At 41.5% G+C, this 16,663-nt stretch overlaps 1 pseudogene; it reads right to left on the bottom strand.

Annotated features, from left to right (window-relative positions):
- Positions 1–1,877: 1,877 nt before the first annotated feature.
- On the bottom strand, positions 1,878–13,878 carry LOC127674576 (igE-binding protein-like; annotated as a pseudogene).
- Positions 13,879–16,663: the final 2,785 nt, after the last annotated feature.

Raw genomic sequence — 16,663 nt, 5'->3', positions numbered from 1 at the left:
GGCTACATCTCTGGGTGCGGTACGGGTGGCTGCTAACATAATATAAAGAACAAGGTCGATCAGCCATTGGGCTCTTGTTGGACCCTCAGCGTTCAAGACCTTGAGTGGATATGACAAGGGCAAGGCACCTTCCTGCGTGCAATGAGACTAATCCTGCAGGGTGCAAAGGCTGCCTCAATGTGTAGGACACCCAATCCTGGTGCAATGTCTCAAGAGACTCAGGGTGCATGGGCTGTCTGAACACGAGCTCATTGTCAATCTTTGAGCATGTTTAACCAGATCGAGGGAGATGTGCCCAATTCAAGTGCAGCTAGGGCTTGTGCAATAACCACATTGTCATGCTGCTGTTGGGCACACAACCTACACACCAACCACAGCAGAAACACTGTCCCTCCGCATAAAAGCATGCCAACCCCAATTACTCCCACCCATTCCTTAAAGTGGGTCATAGCCAACGTAATCCAGGAAGATAGTCCCTCTGCGAGAGTAGCATCAACTCGTGTTGAATTCACGGTCACAATGGCCACATGCAGTAGTTCCATCAAATTATCAATTTCTCCAGTCCAATTTCCTAAAAGATACTGAGATAATTGTTTAGATAGATTTGCAGCTCTAGTATAATTTTCATATTGAATGCTGGTGATGCACAAACCAGAAAATTTCCATTGACAGCCCAATTGGGCAACCTGCCATAATATGTCAACTTGATCTTGCACTAAACCAGTTCTTTGATTGACTATCATCAATCCCCCTTTCAATTGTGCATTTATAGTTGATTTTACATCAAGGGCCTGAGCCACATTAGAAGAAAGATTATTTAAAGCATGGGCTGTTTGTATAGATTGACTCATAGCAATAGCAGCGGTGGTTGCCCCCACGGCCGCTATAGAGATAGCAGCGACAATGGCAGCAGTAATACCAAAATCCCTTTTTTTGTCTAAACAAGGTCATGGCATTAGGGGCATGTACAGGAACAGGTACCCATCTTGGCATGTGAGCTACTACGGCAATATTAAATCTTCCTCCATCCCTGCATTGGCTATAATAGCAAGTATTGCCAGAGCAGCTCAACATACCATCAAAAACACTGTTGGCATTACCAAGAATAAACACAAAGGGAGGATAAACACACAGTGGAGTTGGCTTAAAAACAACCCTCTTATTTTTGGAACTACACTTTTGGTTCTCAGTTCCTGGCTTAAAAACAGCCCCTTTATTTTTGGAACTATCCTTTTGGTTCTTATTTATGGGGCAATCTATTACTGCATGTTCACCACCACCAAGCATAGCCATGGGTTCTAAATTCATACAACTGCCATTAACATCACATAACAGCCAATCATCAAAGGGGTTAGCAGAATAAATTCTATTACAAAATTCACTACTAGCTTTGCAACTATCTTCATTAACTTCAAAGGCCATATTTACAGCAACTTTCGCGCCTGGTGAAAATGTAAAAAAACTCATTAATCTGGCTCACTCTTCTAGATTGACACCCTGTCCAGGGCCATAGATGCCCCCAATCTTGACTATAACAGTGCGGTGCCATTTTTGGCTGGCCGATCCTTCTTCCTTGTATGGTCTTATTAGTGGTTTCTTTGGACCACCATCCAGCAAGCCATGTAGTCAGGTCATCCGCACAACTCTCCGTCAATTTTTCAACATTGTTTAAATCGAAATAGTGCCAGGACGCATTTTGAAAATGCAGGTTAATACATAAACCATCAGGTAGCATATTATTTCCAAATGCAAAGCATAAGCTACCAGGCAAGGTTATATTTCTAATTTCACCTATTCCAGCTATATCTTCATCAAAGGGAAAATAGGGAATATCAAAGGTCTTATTGGAGGAAAAAAGGTGGGGAAACAATTTAGCATCATGATGAATTGGAATCAGCTTCAGGAACACCGACAGGATCCCCCATCGAGGTTCCGCTTGAATCATCAGGTACGACTGGGTTATCAGCAGCAGCTGCAGTGTCATCTTGCTCAGGATGTACTCTACAAGTCAGGTGCTCCAAAATCCAGACTGGGCTATCTTCGCCCTGTGGAAACACACAAACAGCTCCCCATGATTGTATTAAAATAGGATCCGGGCCTTTCCAGTCTCCAGTGAGCACATCTTTCCACTTCACATGGTCCTTAGGTGGGATTGGCCACTGGCCATGGCGTTCTGCCGCTGAATGGCCCTGGGCATCCAAATTTAAAAAATTTAGAGTAAGTAATGTGGTGGAGATGGCAACCTTAGGAGTTGGCGGTACCTCACCAATTCCCCATTTTTGTTTATTTAGATAAGCCTTTATCGTGCGATGGGCACATTCAATGATTCCTTGACCTTGAGGATTATAAGGAAGGCCCATCAGATGCGTGACTCCCATCTGATGACAGAAATGTTTAAACTTTTCTGAAGTATAGGCAGGGCCATTGTCATTCTTGAGCAGCCTAGGAAGACCCCAAGCACTCCAAGCCTCAAGACAATGGGTAATGACATGAGAGGCTTTTTCCCCAGATAAGGGAGATGCAAATATAACCCCCGAGCACGTGTCGATGGAAACGTGCACATACTTTAATTTCCCTAAAGTGGGGACATGAGTAGCATCCATTTGCCAAACCTGCAGGGGCCGAAGGCCATGGGGATTAATGCCCACATGTGGACTAGTAATAAACACGCTGCAATTACCACAGTGAAGTACTATTTTCCTGGCCTCTGCTCTAGAAATTGAAAAACACTTGTGTAAGGTCTCAGCAGTAACATGAAATAAGGAATGGAACTGAGTGGCAGCTTCCACAGGAGTCAGCACAGCAAACCTGATGGTTTTAGTAGCCAAATTGGCCAAATTGTTTCCTAACAACATTGGACCAGGCAATCCTGAATGAGCTCTTATGTGGGTAATAAAAAAAGGGGAATATCAAGATAGCAACTTCTGTTGGATTTCTAAAAATACAAAGGCAACTGTACTAGTAATTCTAATTAACCCTGCAGCTTCTAAAGATTTAACTGAATTAACCACATAGGAGGTGTCTGAAACAATATTTAGCGGGCCAGGAAACACTCGCAACACTTCCAATACAATCTGACATTCAACCAACTGAGGGGAATTAGGGGTGAATTGTTTAGTCACTACTTTGCCATCAATCACATAAGCACCCAAACCAGTTTTTGAACCATCAGTATAGACAATATCCCCTGTTGGAAGGGGTTCCAGGCTACTAATCCGGGGAAAGACAAGAGGATGACATTTTTCAAAGGTCAAGATAGGGTGTCTGTGATAGTGATTATCAAATATTCCTGAAAAGGTGCACACAAGTACTGCCCAATCATCATTTGTAGCAGTCAGTAACTGGAGCTGTTCTGCAGTATAAGGTATGACAATTTTTGCTGGAGGTATAACAAAATGAGTTACAGCTGCTTTTAGTCCCTTCATAGCCAATTTTGCCACTGCTGAAGGGTACAACTCTACGGTCTTAGCTGGAGAGGCGTGTGGATGAATCCACAGTAAGGGGCCATTCTGCCATAGCACTGCAGTGGGGAGTTTGGCGGTTTGCAATACACACAGCTCAAAAGGTTCATCAGGTTGTATCCTTACTAATTGAGCCTCTGAAATGTCCTTTACAACCTTTTGGAGGGCCTCTATTGCCTCTGTCGTTAGGGATCGTGGGGACGTTTGTTACAGACCATGGGTCTGCTGTGGGATAACCAGGGTCCTCTGGTCCAGGAAGGCACAAGTCCAGCTGAGATGACAGACAGAACAAACCACACACACACAGAGGCAGTTTGAACTGAATGTATTTTGGAGCTCTAAGGGAAGGATTTTTATACAGGAAGAGTTGGTATTACCATTTTAAAAGATGTAGCCAGTGAGGCAGGCACGATTATCATAGCCATTTGGTACAAGGAAATGCAACACCAATCAGGAACAAAGTTTCTCAAGAAACAGATACAGAGGATCAATTTACAGATGCCATCAAATTTTCTGATTAGAATACAGAGTCACTCATAGTTTACAGCAAACCTTCAAAGAGTTTGAAGTTTTTTATACCACCTGGGTCTTAACAAGTTCTTGTGAGAAATCCTTATCTAACATTTAGCCTTTTACCTTGTAAAACAAAAAACTTCCTGACTAAATTAATGCTTTCAGTACCGCAGTGCTTGAGCCATCCTCATACACATACGCGCAGCCATAAAAACCTGCATGTAGTTGGAAGGTAGTAATTATGTATACAACTATGAGGCAAGGCGCTGAAATTCTAAAACAGGGGTTGGCGGTCAGTGAGTCGACTTCAAAGACCGGATTATCAGCCAGGCCTTAGGAATCCCGGTGAAGAGAGAAAAGGAGGAAGTCAGGGCAAACTGCTACTTGAGAACTAAGGGCTCATCTTAAATAGCCAGAAAGTAAGAGAGTACAGTAAATTGCCAAGTGAGATTATCAGCTTCCACAGCTTCCAGAGAGTTCCGTTATTCCTAGGAGGCATTTCTTTTCCGCCTCTGTCTGTAAAATATCATTTTTACAGACATCACTGGACCACCGCGGCATCTCTCCCTTTTTTGTTTAATAATTGAAGTGCATATATATCTCTTTTGGCAGTAGAGATGGACGAAAAGATTAGTCTGAAAATGAGTGGAAGAATCAGAAGAAGAAGAAGAATTATTCCTGTAGCCACAGTGACAATAACAATCTAATGTAACTAACTTACGGGATTCAAAGACCGTAGGCTGGAAGAAATAGATTGAGCTAGGCCCTCCAAATCAGTGAATCCATCATGTGCCTTGCTCATGGCTGAAATTTGGGTTTTTAATTGAGCCATGTCATGAGTAATATTATTATCTTTCTAAACTCCCAACAGATGATTTTTAGTAAGATTCTAATTATGGTGTTTATCATATGTTAATGGTGTTACGCATACATACTGAAAATTGTCATGGCACTTGGTAAAGAGCCAAACCTTTATGTTTTCTATCTCTTGTCTTATATTCTTTAATACATGATTCTAAAGGAATAGCTTTTGATACCTTTATTAAAGTTTTATTATTATAAACAGCTCTTAAAATCTTTATTTTAATCTCCCACATAAACCTTCTATGGTATGGGGGCTCTTTCACTGGAGGCATCTCATCTGGATCATCAGAAAGAAAAGTTTTATAAGCAGTGGGAAGACAGATCATGGGAACTATACATGTCAAATTAACATAATTAGTACGTCTATATGTATAGAAATTAATCATATAATGTAAGGAAAACAAACTCAAGAGTCTGTAGCTGCTTTTGAGCAGCCACCAACTCTATAGCCTCTCTCAAATTTATTTAGCTGCATCCACATAGGCAGTCTCTTCGGAGCCAGCGAAAGCCCATGCAGTCTTCTTTGTCAGCTCAGGTTGTACACGTCGGTCTAGGATTCAGACCTTTGGAGCCAGCATTCTGTGAAAAGAACATATGTATATCCCCTCTCGGAGGACGTTATAGTGTTGGCCCCTTTCTCTGGTGTTGGCTATTATTAGCCTTATATGAAGTTTATTGTTTGTTTTAAGCTGTACTGTTAAACAACTTGAGTTTGGATTGACTTGGCGGGACGGAGCCTTTGTTACTGTCTCTTTAAGAAAATTAAACCACCTTTTTTCCAGCCAGGCTTGCCACTTGGCTTGGCTTAACTCCGCCCCCCCGCAGGAATCGTGGCCTAATTAAGAGATTGCTAGAAGGCTATATTTGAATTGTATGAGTCTGCCAAAATATTTTCTTGGCCAGAAACTCATGCTTTGTCTTAATTAAATAGTTGGACTTTTTTTGATCTTCACTAGTTTAAAATTGGCTGTTAGATGCCTTGAGGCCTCACAGAAAAACGCCTCACAGAAAAACCGCACCTCTCGGGGTGGAGCTTGGGCCCATATTGGCCATAGCTTTTTTAACTTTTATCATTCTTAAAATTATCTTAATTATAAAATAGGTTAAGGATCATAGGCCTTTAACTAGACTGTAAACTGTAGCCAATGGCACATTGGCAATTTTTTTATTGTAACTCTTAATATATTTTTTTATAATATTAGAGCATAGCTATAATTTTGGAAGCAAAACTAAACTTTAAACAATCTATTTTTTTTTAAATTAATGGCAAGCATATTATTTCTACACCTTAAGATTTGTCTGTCAGTTTTTATGTTTAAATGTATGACAATATAATTAATTGAAAAGACTTTATTTTATATTTTAATTTGTATAAGCATCATGCCAATTTAAAAGCATCTTAGAGGTCTGTATTTTTTGGGTTGCATCATGTCACATGATTAAGATGGCTATAACTTTGAGCTATCAGTTCTAAACAGACTTTTTGTTATCAACATTATACCTTTTAAATCATGTCTAATAACTTATAGGCTAACACTCTATACACAGTCAAGACATGTAAAATATACTTATACCTTTAAGACCAATTATAAACATGAATAAAATGATTACATGAATCTCATAAACTTAAACCAAACACATTTTTTTAGCTGTAATTTTGATAGAATAAAAAGCATTTTGGATCAAAAACCACAATTGTAGAGATTTTTTTTTTTTTGAGAAACAACATTAACCCATTTGTCCTAGACCTGAGGCTGCTAGCTCTTTTTCAAAAGCAGCTTTTTCTCTAACTATATTTGACTCTTGGCTAAATGTGGGACATTTTAAATTAGCTTCCACTGTGTAAATTGCGGCTAGATTAACAGATAGATTGCCAATAGATGAAGTTTTTACTATTTTTTTAAACATGAAATAAACAGTCATTTACAGAAATACACGAATAGGACATAAACATATATGTAGACATGGTGCACCAAGGACAGACGATGATACATAGAAAGGAAAGCATGTTTGCTATGCAATTAAACCCATTACCTTTTTTTTTTATGTTTTTAGAATTTTTTGTTTTGAGTCATAACTTGGAGACTTAGTATTAGTGTCTCCCCATAGTAGTTGAAATAAAGGCCTAATTTTTCCGTTATGATTTTAAAATAAGGTCTCATCCAATTAATATTTCCTAACAATTTTTGAAAATCATTTAAATTCCTTAATTTATCTATATTGATAGATTCCTTTTGTGAACCAATATAATCATCATGAATTAACTGTCCCAAATAACTTAAAGGCTTATTCTTTTGTATCTTGTCTGGGGCTATTACCAGTCCAAACTTGGTCAATTGTTTAGTCATATAGGATGATATTTCCTCATTAATTGAGGAAAATTGATGAGCAATAAAAATATTATTTATATAATGGGCAATGTAGGCCTCAGGATATTTTTTCCTAATTAATATCAAAGCTTGATCTATAAACCTTTGACATAATGTCGGACTAATTTTTATCCCTTGAGGTAATATTTTCTATTGATATTTTTTATATGGCCTCTTTACATTTACGGCTGGTATATTAAAAACAAATCTTTTGCAATCCTCAGGATGTATCCTTATAGTAAAAAAGCAATCTTGCAAATCTATCACTATTATATCCCATTCTTTTGGGACTGCTACTGGAGATGGCAGTCCTGGCTGTAAGACTCTCATGTCTACCATGGTGGCATTTACTGCCCTGAGGTCCTGTAATAACCTCCACTTCCCTGACTTTTTCTTTATTACAAATATGGGAGTATTCCAGGGACTGTTACTTTCCTCAAGATGTCCCTTTTCTAATTGTTCTTGCACAAGTTGCTCTATAGCCTGTATTTTTTCTTCTGTTAGGGGCCACTGATCAAGCCATATAGGCTCTTCTGATTTCCAACTTAATTTATCTGCATACAACAAGCCCTCAGTGGCCCCTATGAAAAATGCTGTTCACTCAGATTATCTGAGGTCACTAGTCTTACATCCATATCACTCATTATGTCTCTTCCCCATAATGAAAAGGGGAGAGAAGGGATAACATAAGGCTGAATCATACCTGTCTTTCTCTCTAATTCTCATCTCAGGAACTGTGAGCTTTGAGCCACATTAGAGGCCATCCCTAAGCCTAGCAAAGAGGAGGAAGTCCTCTTACATGGCCAAGAGGAAGGCCAGTCTTTTCCTGCTATGTAGGTCTTATGTACCCCTGTATCTAAAAGTCCTTGAAGCAGCTTTCCATTCACTCTGTTTTAAAAGGCCTTTCCATTCCAATATTTTGGACCCATGCCACAACATCTGTAGAGCCAAACTTCCCCTGGCCCCGCTCTTGCCTTAGGATCGGATTAGGTAAATTGAGATAGGGCAGGAGCAGAAGCTAAGCTATTCTCTGTCCTTTATGGATTTGTATAGTTTCTTTTAATGGTCTGATCATAACTTTTATTTCTCCTGTGCTATCACTGTCTATTACACCAGGTAAAATTTTAAAATTCTTCTTATAATTGGAACTATGGCCAATTATTAGCCTTTACCCTGTGGTAAAGTCCCCAAGGTAGAGGTAGAAATCAAGGAGATGCCATCCCATCTAGAGAATATTGCATCTTCAGAGGAGGCTAAGTCCAGGCCAGCACTACCAGGGGTAGCTCTGGGCAAATCATATATAGTAAATTCAGGAGCCTCAGGATTCAGAGAACTCTCATTATTTTCCTCTCTTTTGAGTTCGGGGCTGAGAGGCTGCCCCTGACTTAGTTTTTCGAATTTTCCTCTTTCTTTTCCCCTGTAAGGGGCGTTCCATCCTTGTGAAACTTGGATTTACATTTATCTTTCCAATGTTTGCCTTTCTGGCAACGAGAACAAACTCCTGGAGGAGCACTCCTTCTTTTGGAGTCCATTTTACTATCTGTTGGACATTGCCTTTGCATATGTCCTGATTCCCCACATTTATAACATGTGGGCTGGGAGGTTCCCTTTCCTCCTTTACCATAAGTATGTTTAACAAAGGCGCCGAATTTCTGTCCCTTCATAGCTGCAGCATAGGCTATCCCTTGAACCACTGCTGGTGAGGCATCTATGCAGGCATTTACATAGTCCTGCACTGTTCCTGTCTTTCTGATAGGCCTTATAAGGTCTTGGCACAAAGTGTTAGCATTCTCCCATGCCAACTGCCTGAGCAGAATGTCTGTCCCCTTAGATGGGGGCAACATCCTAAAAACTGCCTCCTCAAGTCACGAGACAAAATTTTGGTAAGTTTCCTCATTACCCTGTTTTATTCCAGAGAGGGTTGTTCCTTTGGTTCCAGGAGGTGGCAACTTCCTCCAAGCCTGTACAGCGTTAGTAGTAACTGCTTCCAATACATCCCTAGGTATGTTCACCTGACTCTGAGGAGAAGTATATGTCCCTGTGCCTAGCAGCATATCCATGCTTGGCTTGGGACCCCTTCTCCTAGACAATTGAGTAACCGTCTGCTTGGATCTATCCTCATATTCTGTTCTCCACAAGACATAATCCCCAGGTTCTAGTGTAGCTTTAGCTGTCTGATGCCAATCATAGGGAGTGAGCCAATGGCTGGCCACCGCATCTAAAATCTGGATAGTATATGGGGCGGAAGGACCTGATGTCTTAACAGCTGACTGTAGCTCCTTCAGCATCTTTAAAGGGAGAGGTTCCCATGCAGGCTTTCCGCCATCCATACCCTCTACCACTGGAAAGGAGTAAGCTAAATCTCCCTTCTTCCTACCTTCTTCTACTGCTCCCTGAAAGCCCCTTGGGGCCAAAGGGCGCCTTCCTCTTCTCCTTTTCCTGACTACAGCTTCCTCCTCATCTAGGTCCCAATCTAGACCAATACTTTCATCATCAGAATCTTCGTTATTAGCTTTTAGTGGCACCTTAACGGAGCCTGTGCCATAAGAGCATGCAGGCTTGTTCAGAGGCTTAACTTCTTTCTCATCTATAGATGAAGAAGTCTCATGAACAAGTCCCTCTAAATCTGTGATATCTGACAAGAGTTCCCTCATCTGTAGCCACAATGGATAAGCATAAGGGGGGAGCTCCCCTTCACCATGCTTCTGAACATACTTTTTCATATCTTTGCCTACTTTTTTTCCAGTCTGATAGAGATAAAGAACCTTCCTCCGGGAACCAAGGGCTTGCTTTCTTTAGAAAGTCGAAGAACTCTCTGGTTGTATTTTCTGAAACTTTTAAACCTCTACCGGCCATCATATGCTTAAATACTGAAAGAAACATTCGTTCCTGCTTTGACTCAGATTGCCCCATGTTACTACAAAACTTGACTCCTTGCACTTAACCAGTTAGTCTTTACTGGTGGGACTGCAGCTCCGTGACAAGAGCCAGCCTGTTACCTTGAGAAAAAAAGAAAGAAAGAGAAAGATTACCTGTCCAAAGTCCCTGTTCGAAGGCGCCAGCTGTTACAGACCGTGGGTCTGCTGTGGGATAACCAGGGTCCTCTGGTCCAGGAAGGCACAGGTCTGGCTGAGATGACATTCAGTTCAAACCGCCTCTGTGTGTGTGTGGTTTGTTCTGTCTGTCATCTCAGCCGGACCTGTGCCTTCCTGGACCAGAGGACCCTGGTTATCCCACAGCAGACCCACGGTCTGTAAAAAGGTTAACTGTGGATCCCCTTCTAATACATCAAATAAAGGTTTCAATTCTGCAGTAGAAATTTTTAAGAAAGATTGTAGCCAATTAATATCTCCCAAAAGTTTTTGAAAATCATTTAAGGTGTGTAAATGATCTTGCCTAATTTCAATTTTTTGTGGAGTAATGATTTCTGGATATACAACAGCTCCTAAAAACTTGCCTATCAGTGACCTCTGGACCTTTTCAGTGGCTACAGCCAACCCAAACTGTTGTAAAGACTCAATTAAGTTAGCATATGCTATTTCGAGCTCCTGAGGTTTGGGTCCACAGAGAAGTAAATCATCCATGTAATGAAGAACCGTCAGTGAAGGGTGTCGTTCTCTGACAGGAGCCAGGGCCCGTAGTACTTACAACTGACACGTGGTGGGGCCATTTGCCATCCCTTGAGGCAAGACTTTCCATTGGTAGCGCTCATCAGGCTCCACATGATTTATTGCAGCAAAGTAAAAGCAAACCTCTCTTTATCCATGGGATGCAAAGGAATGGAGAAAAAGCAATCCCGAATATCTATTATTATAACCTCCCACTGCTTAGGTAAAGCAGAAAGAAGTGGGAGGCCACGTTGGACTGATCCAAACAATCTCATTTGTGCATTGATTGCTCTAAGGTCATGCAATAACCTTCATTTGCCTGACTTCTTTTTACTGACAAATATAGGAGTATTCCAGGGTGAACTTGAAGGCTCCAAATGCCCCAATTGCAACTGTTCCTTTACTAAATGGTGGGCGGCCTCCAATTTTTCAGAGGAGCGAGGCCATTGAGGAACCCATACAGCCTCCTTTGTTATCCACGATATGGGCATAGTTCCCTCAACGGCCCCTAAGAAAAACCCAAACCATGACGATTGGATTTCATGGTGGGCTGAATTGGCTCTGCAATTCCTTGATGATTTTTGCCAATACCCTTTCCTGGGACATAGCCCATGTCTCTCATCATCCTCTGTGCTGGTAGAGAATACTCATTCATAAGTCTAAGCCCCAGCTCAACTAAGGCATCCCTTACCCACAAGTTAATAGGTAAGGGAAGAACATATGGGACAAAACTACCCTCTTGTCCTTCTGGGGCCTTCCACTTTAAGGGCCTAGAGCTAACAGTTGGACTTGCCTCATACCCCAAACCTTGCAATGAGTGGGAAGATTGAGTAATGGGCCACCTTGTGGGCCACCATTTAGTGGAGATAATGCTTTTATCTGCTCCTGTATGTAAGATCCCCTCAAATATTTCACATTCAATGGTTAGAGCCAAGGTAGGTAGAGTGTGTAAATCGACCTTGAAATAAGCTGAATCTGTGCCTGAAGAACCAAAACCTTTCTTCCCTTTTTTTGTATTTCCTGATTTAAACTGGGCATGACAACTGGGCAGAACAAGCAATTGTGCGATCCTGTCACCTGGAGAGATAGAGAAGAGACCCCGAGGGGAGGAACACATGATCTTTAACTGGCCCTCATAATCTTGATCAATAACTCCAGGATGTACCATTATTCCTTTAAGTGTAGTAGAGGAGAGCCCTAAAAGCAGCCCCACCGTATTAGACGGTAATGGGCCATGAAAATCAGAGGGAACGGGCTGCACCACCATTTGCGGGGTTAAGACGATTCTGGAGGTGGCATGGAGCTCCAATCCTGCGGAACCCGGAGTGGCTCTCCTGGGGAATTCTGGCGAGCCCAGTTCACTGGGGAGCTGGTTGCCCCATATATTTGAGGGCCCTGAGGACGGGGGCCCTGATGCATGTTTTTTGACACATCCAAAGGCTTCCCCATTATGTCCTTTACTGACCTACATTCATTTGCACAATGTTTTCCCTTTTTACACTTTGGACATAGTCCTGGGACTCTCTTTGGACTAAAACCAGGACTTTGATTTCTGCATTCTCTTCTTATATGGCCAGGCTTCCCACATTGGAAGCACGTGATGCCTCTATTAGAGAGGCCAGGCCGTTTTTGTCCTTGTAGTATAGCTGCCACCAGTCCAGCATTAGTAAGTGGTCCTCCTATTTCTCTACAGGCTTTTAACCAAGCCTGCAGCCCCGTAGACTTCCAAGGAATGATTGCAGTACGGTATTCTTTGGTACATTGTTCAAAAACCAATTGCTCTATTAATGGCATGGCCTGTTCCTGGTCTCCAAAAATCCTAGCAGCAGCCTCCATCATGCGAGCCACAAAATCAGAGAAAGGTTCACTTGGTCCTTGGATGACCTTGGTCAGGTTCCCGGACATCTCACCCCTGTTAGTTAGAGCTTTCCATGCCTTGACAGCACAATTAGCAATCTGAGCATACACTTCTAAGGGAAATGCAGTCTGAATAAGAGCCCATTGCCCTTGTCCGGTTAGCATCTCAAATGTCCAGGCAGGCTACCCTGTGGCTGCATTTGCATGTGCCTGTGCCTGGCAGGCATCTTGCCACAGCGCCTTCCATTCAATATACTGTCCCATACTAAGGAGACAGGCCTTTGTCACTGATTGCCAATATGTTGGAGTCATGGCAATGCTTGCTAGTCTCTCTATCTGTGACCTGGTAAAATTAGCAGTAACCCCATAAGCATGAACAGACTCGGCCAAGTCCTTAACTTGTTTGTGTTTTAGGGGCTGATGAGAACGAACACCATCGTCCTCAAACACAGGAAACATTTGCCTGATAGCTAGGTGCATTTTGGGCGAACAAAAGGAGTAACCACACTTCCTCCCTGTATAGGGCAGGGGAGCGGAGGCCTCTGTAGCAACATTAATAGCTTTCGGTTTCTTGACGGTGGCTGCCCACCCAGGCCCGTATCTATCTTCCTCATATTTGGCTGCTTCCTCTTCTAACTCTTCCTCCTCCGACTCTGACAATTCCTGCTCATAGTCACTGCTAGCCAGTTTTAAGGTTTCCAAGTCTTTAAATGGATAAAAGTATCCTCTCCGGGTGACTTGTACTTTGTCCCCCAGGGCACAACTGCTTTTTCTATTGGCGGCGTGTCTTCCACCTGTGTCTTCCACCTTTTGCATCTCTTTTACTTTTACTTTAGCAACCTTTTTCTTTTTGCATGCTTCCTTTTTCTCACTTCGCTCCATTTCTGACATGCTCTCTTGAATATTCTCTAAGATGTTTTGTCCTGCCTTGACTACAGCCTCACATTTTTGGTCCTGCAAACATGACTTTACCAATTTCCAAAGCAGTATAACACCAGCCCACAAATTCCCATTTTGCTGTTCCTGATCTAAATCCCCTTTCAGTTTCTCCCAGCTCAGAAGGGTGAGAGATCCCGAACAAACAAACGAGGGGGCACAGCGATCCACTTCACTGAGAAAGGTTTCGAGCGTCTTGGATGACACTTTCAAATTACATTCCTTGAGAACTGTCTGCAAGGCTGTAACTAAAGAGTCTGAGTTCCCCATGAAGCTTCTTTATCTACAGAAGGCACTTACTTCACAGGTTGGGCAATAAGGTTTATCTATATCTGCTTTACTCGCCTGTTGGAATCAACAAGAATATGTCTCAAAGCAAAACACAACCAGCAGGAAAACAACGGCTACTATAAAAACAAGCAGCAATCCCTCTGCAGCAGGATTAAGCCCAAACGGAAGCATGTATCACGAAGCTTACCTTTTAACTTACCGTCTCGCAGTTCTGAAACCTCTTCAGCACACTGAAGGGTCCCCTTGCCGCCAGAGATGTAGTTCCCGGGTTTTGGCACCACTTGTTGCGCACCTATCGTCTCGCCAGCAAGAAAGACGCACGGCAACAGGATTCTTCTGCAGACAATCTTTTATTGTACAGCTTTCTTGAGCAGGGGACCCTGAGGGAGAAAAAGGCACAGCTTATATATGCTAAGGAGACTCATGTCGCTGCCTGACTGGTGCAGGTCTCAATGCCTTATTAGCATGCCCCGAGAGCGGACTGTGACACACTTGGATCATGCGTACTGTGTCCTTCGGGGTGGACAATAGCCGTGTCCTGCTGACTCATACACAGGAAACCGGCTACATCTTTGGGTGTGGTACAGGTGGCTGCCTACATCAGGGATGCAAGTTTGGTTCAATATACATAAATTCATTAACGTAATCCACTGTATAAGCAAACTCAATGAAAAATCACATGATCATCTCATTGGATCATGAAAAGGCATTTAACAAAATACAAGACCACTTTGTTTTAAAAGTATTGGAGAGATCAGGAATTCAATGCCCATGCCTAAACATAACAAAGACAATATAGAGCAAACCAAGAGCCAATACCAAATTAAATGTAGGTATACTTGAAGAAATCCCGCTAATAACCAGGACAAGACAAGGATGCTCACTCTCCCCATATCTATTCGATGTAGTACTATAAGTTCTACCTAGGACAATAAGCCAACAAAACAAGATCAAGGTGATACAAATTGGCAAAGAACTCAAAGTATTACCATTTGTGGATGATATGATAATATAAACAACCCCAAACTTTCTACCAGAGAACTTATAGAGCCACCTTCAGCAAAGTGGCTGGATATAAAAATAACTCAAATAAATGAGTAGCATTCCTTTATACAAAAGATAAACTGGGTATAACCACTCTGGAAATTAGTCTGGCAGTTCCTCAGAAAACTGGGCATGACAATTCCAGAGGACTCTTTTATACCACTTCTGGGCATATACCCAGAGGATTGCTCAGAATGCAATAAGGACACATGCTCCACTATGTTCATAGCAGCCTTATTTATAATAGCCAGAAGCTGGAAAGAAACCAGATGTCCCTCAGTGGAGGAATGGATACAGTCAATATGGTATATTTACACAATGGAACACTACTCAGCAATTAAAAACAATGAATTCATGAAATTCTTAGGCAAATAATTGGAACTGGAAAATATCATCCTAAGTGAGGTAACCCAATAACAAAAGAACACACATGGAATGCAGTCACTAATAAGTGGATACTAGCCCAGAAGCTCTGAATACCCAAGACACAATTTATATATCAAATGATTCCCAAGAAGAAGGAAGGAGAGGACCCTGGTCCTGGAAAGGCTTGATGCAACAATGTAGGGGATTACCAGGACAGAGAAGTGGAAGGGTATTAATTGGTAAATGGGCAGAGGAAAGAGGTCTTATGGGACTTATGGGAAAAAGGGAACGGGGAAAGGGGAAATCATTTGGAATGTAAACAAAGAACATAGAGAATTTAATAAAAATGGCAAAATAAAATAAAATAAAATGGCAAATAGAAACCTTTGTGTAATTTAAAAAATATGTAAGATAAACTGGCTGAGAAATAAATTAGACTGATAATACCATTCAAAATAGACACAATTTATTTAAAATAACTTGGGGTAACTCTAACCAAACAAGTGAAAGATCCATATGACAAGAAATTCAAGTCTATCAAGAAAAAAATCAAAACAGACCTCAAAAAATGGAGAGATCTCCCATGCTCCTAAATTGGTAGAATTAACATTGTAAAAATGTCCATCCTACCCCAAAAAAAAAAAAAAAACCATGTAATCTACAGATTCAAAGCAATCCCCATAAAAATCACAACATAATTCATCAAAGATATGGAGAGAACAATTCTCAAATTCATCTGGAAAAATAAAAAAAATCCAGAATATTTAAAACAATCCTTAACAATAAAAGACCTTCTGATGAATCACCATTCCTAACTTCAATATATAATACAGAGCAATAGTGATAAAAATTGCATGGCATAGAGATAGACAGGTTGATGAATGGACTACAATTGAAGACCCAGAAATGAACCCACAAACTATGCTCACTTGATATTTGGCAAATAAGTCAAAATCACCTAGTGGTAAAAAGACAGGATTTTCAACAAATGGTCCTGGTTCAACTGGTGGTAAGCATGATCCATTCTTATCTCCTTGTAAAAAGATCAAGTCAAAGTGGATCAAGGACATCTACATACAACCAGACACACTGACTCTAATAGAAGACAAATTGGGAAATAGCCTTGAACTCATTGACCCATGGGGGCATTTCCTAAACAGTACCCCAATGGCTCAGGCTGTAAGATCAAGAGTTGATAAATAGGCCACCCCTTGCCATAGGAGGTGGGAGACCTGCACCACATGTGGCATGGAGAGGACACCACTTCTTGATGATCTCTAGAGAAATTAGTTCACCTATCCCTTTTCAACCCTTCTACCCCTCCCTCCTCCCCTGTCACCGCCCCTTGCCATCA

This window comes from Apodemus sylvaticus, chromosome X, assembly GCF_947179515.1.
Source record: "Apodemus sylvaticus chromosome X, mApoSyl1.1, whole genome shotgun sequence".
NCBI classification, from domain to species: Eukaryota; Metazoa; Chordata; class Mammalia; order Rodentia; family Muridae; genus Apodemus; species Apodemus sylvaticus.
This window is presented reverse-complemented; position numbering and strand designations above follow the sequence as displayed.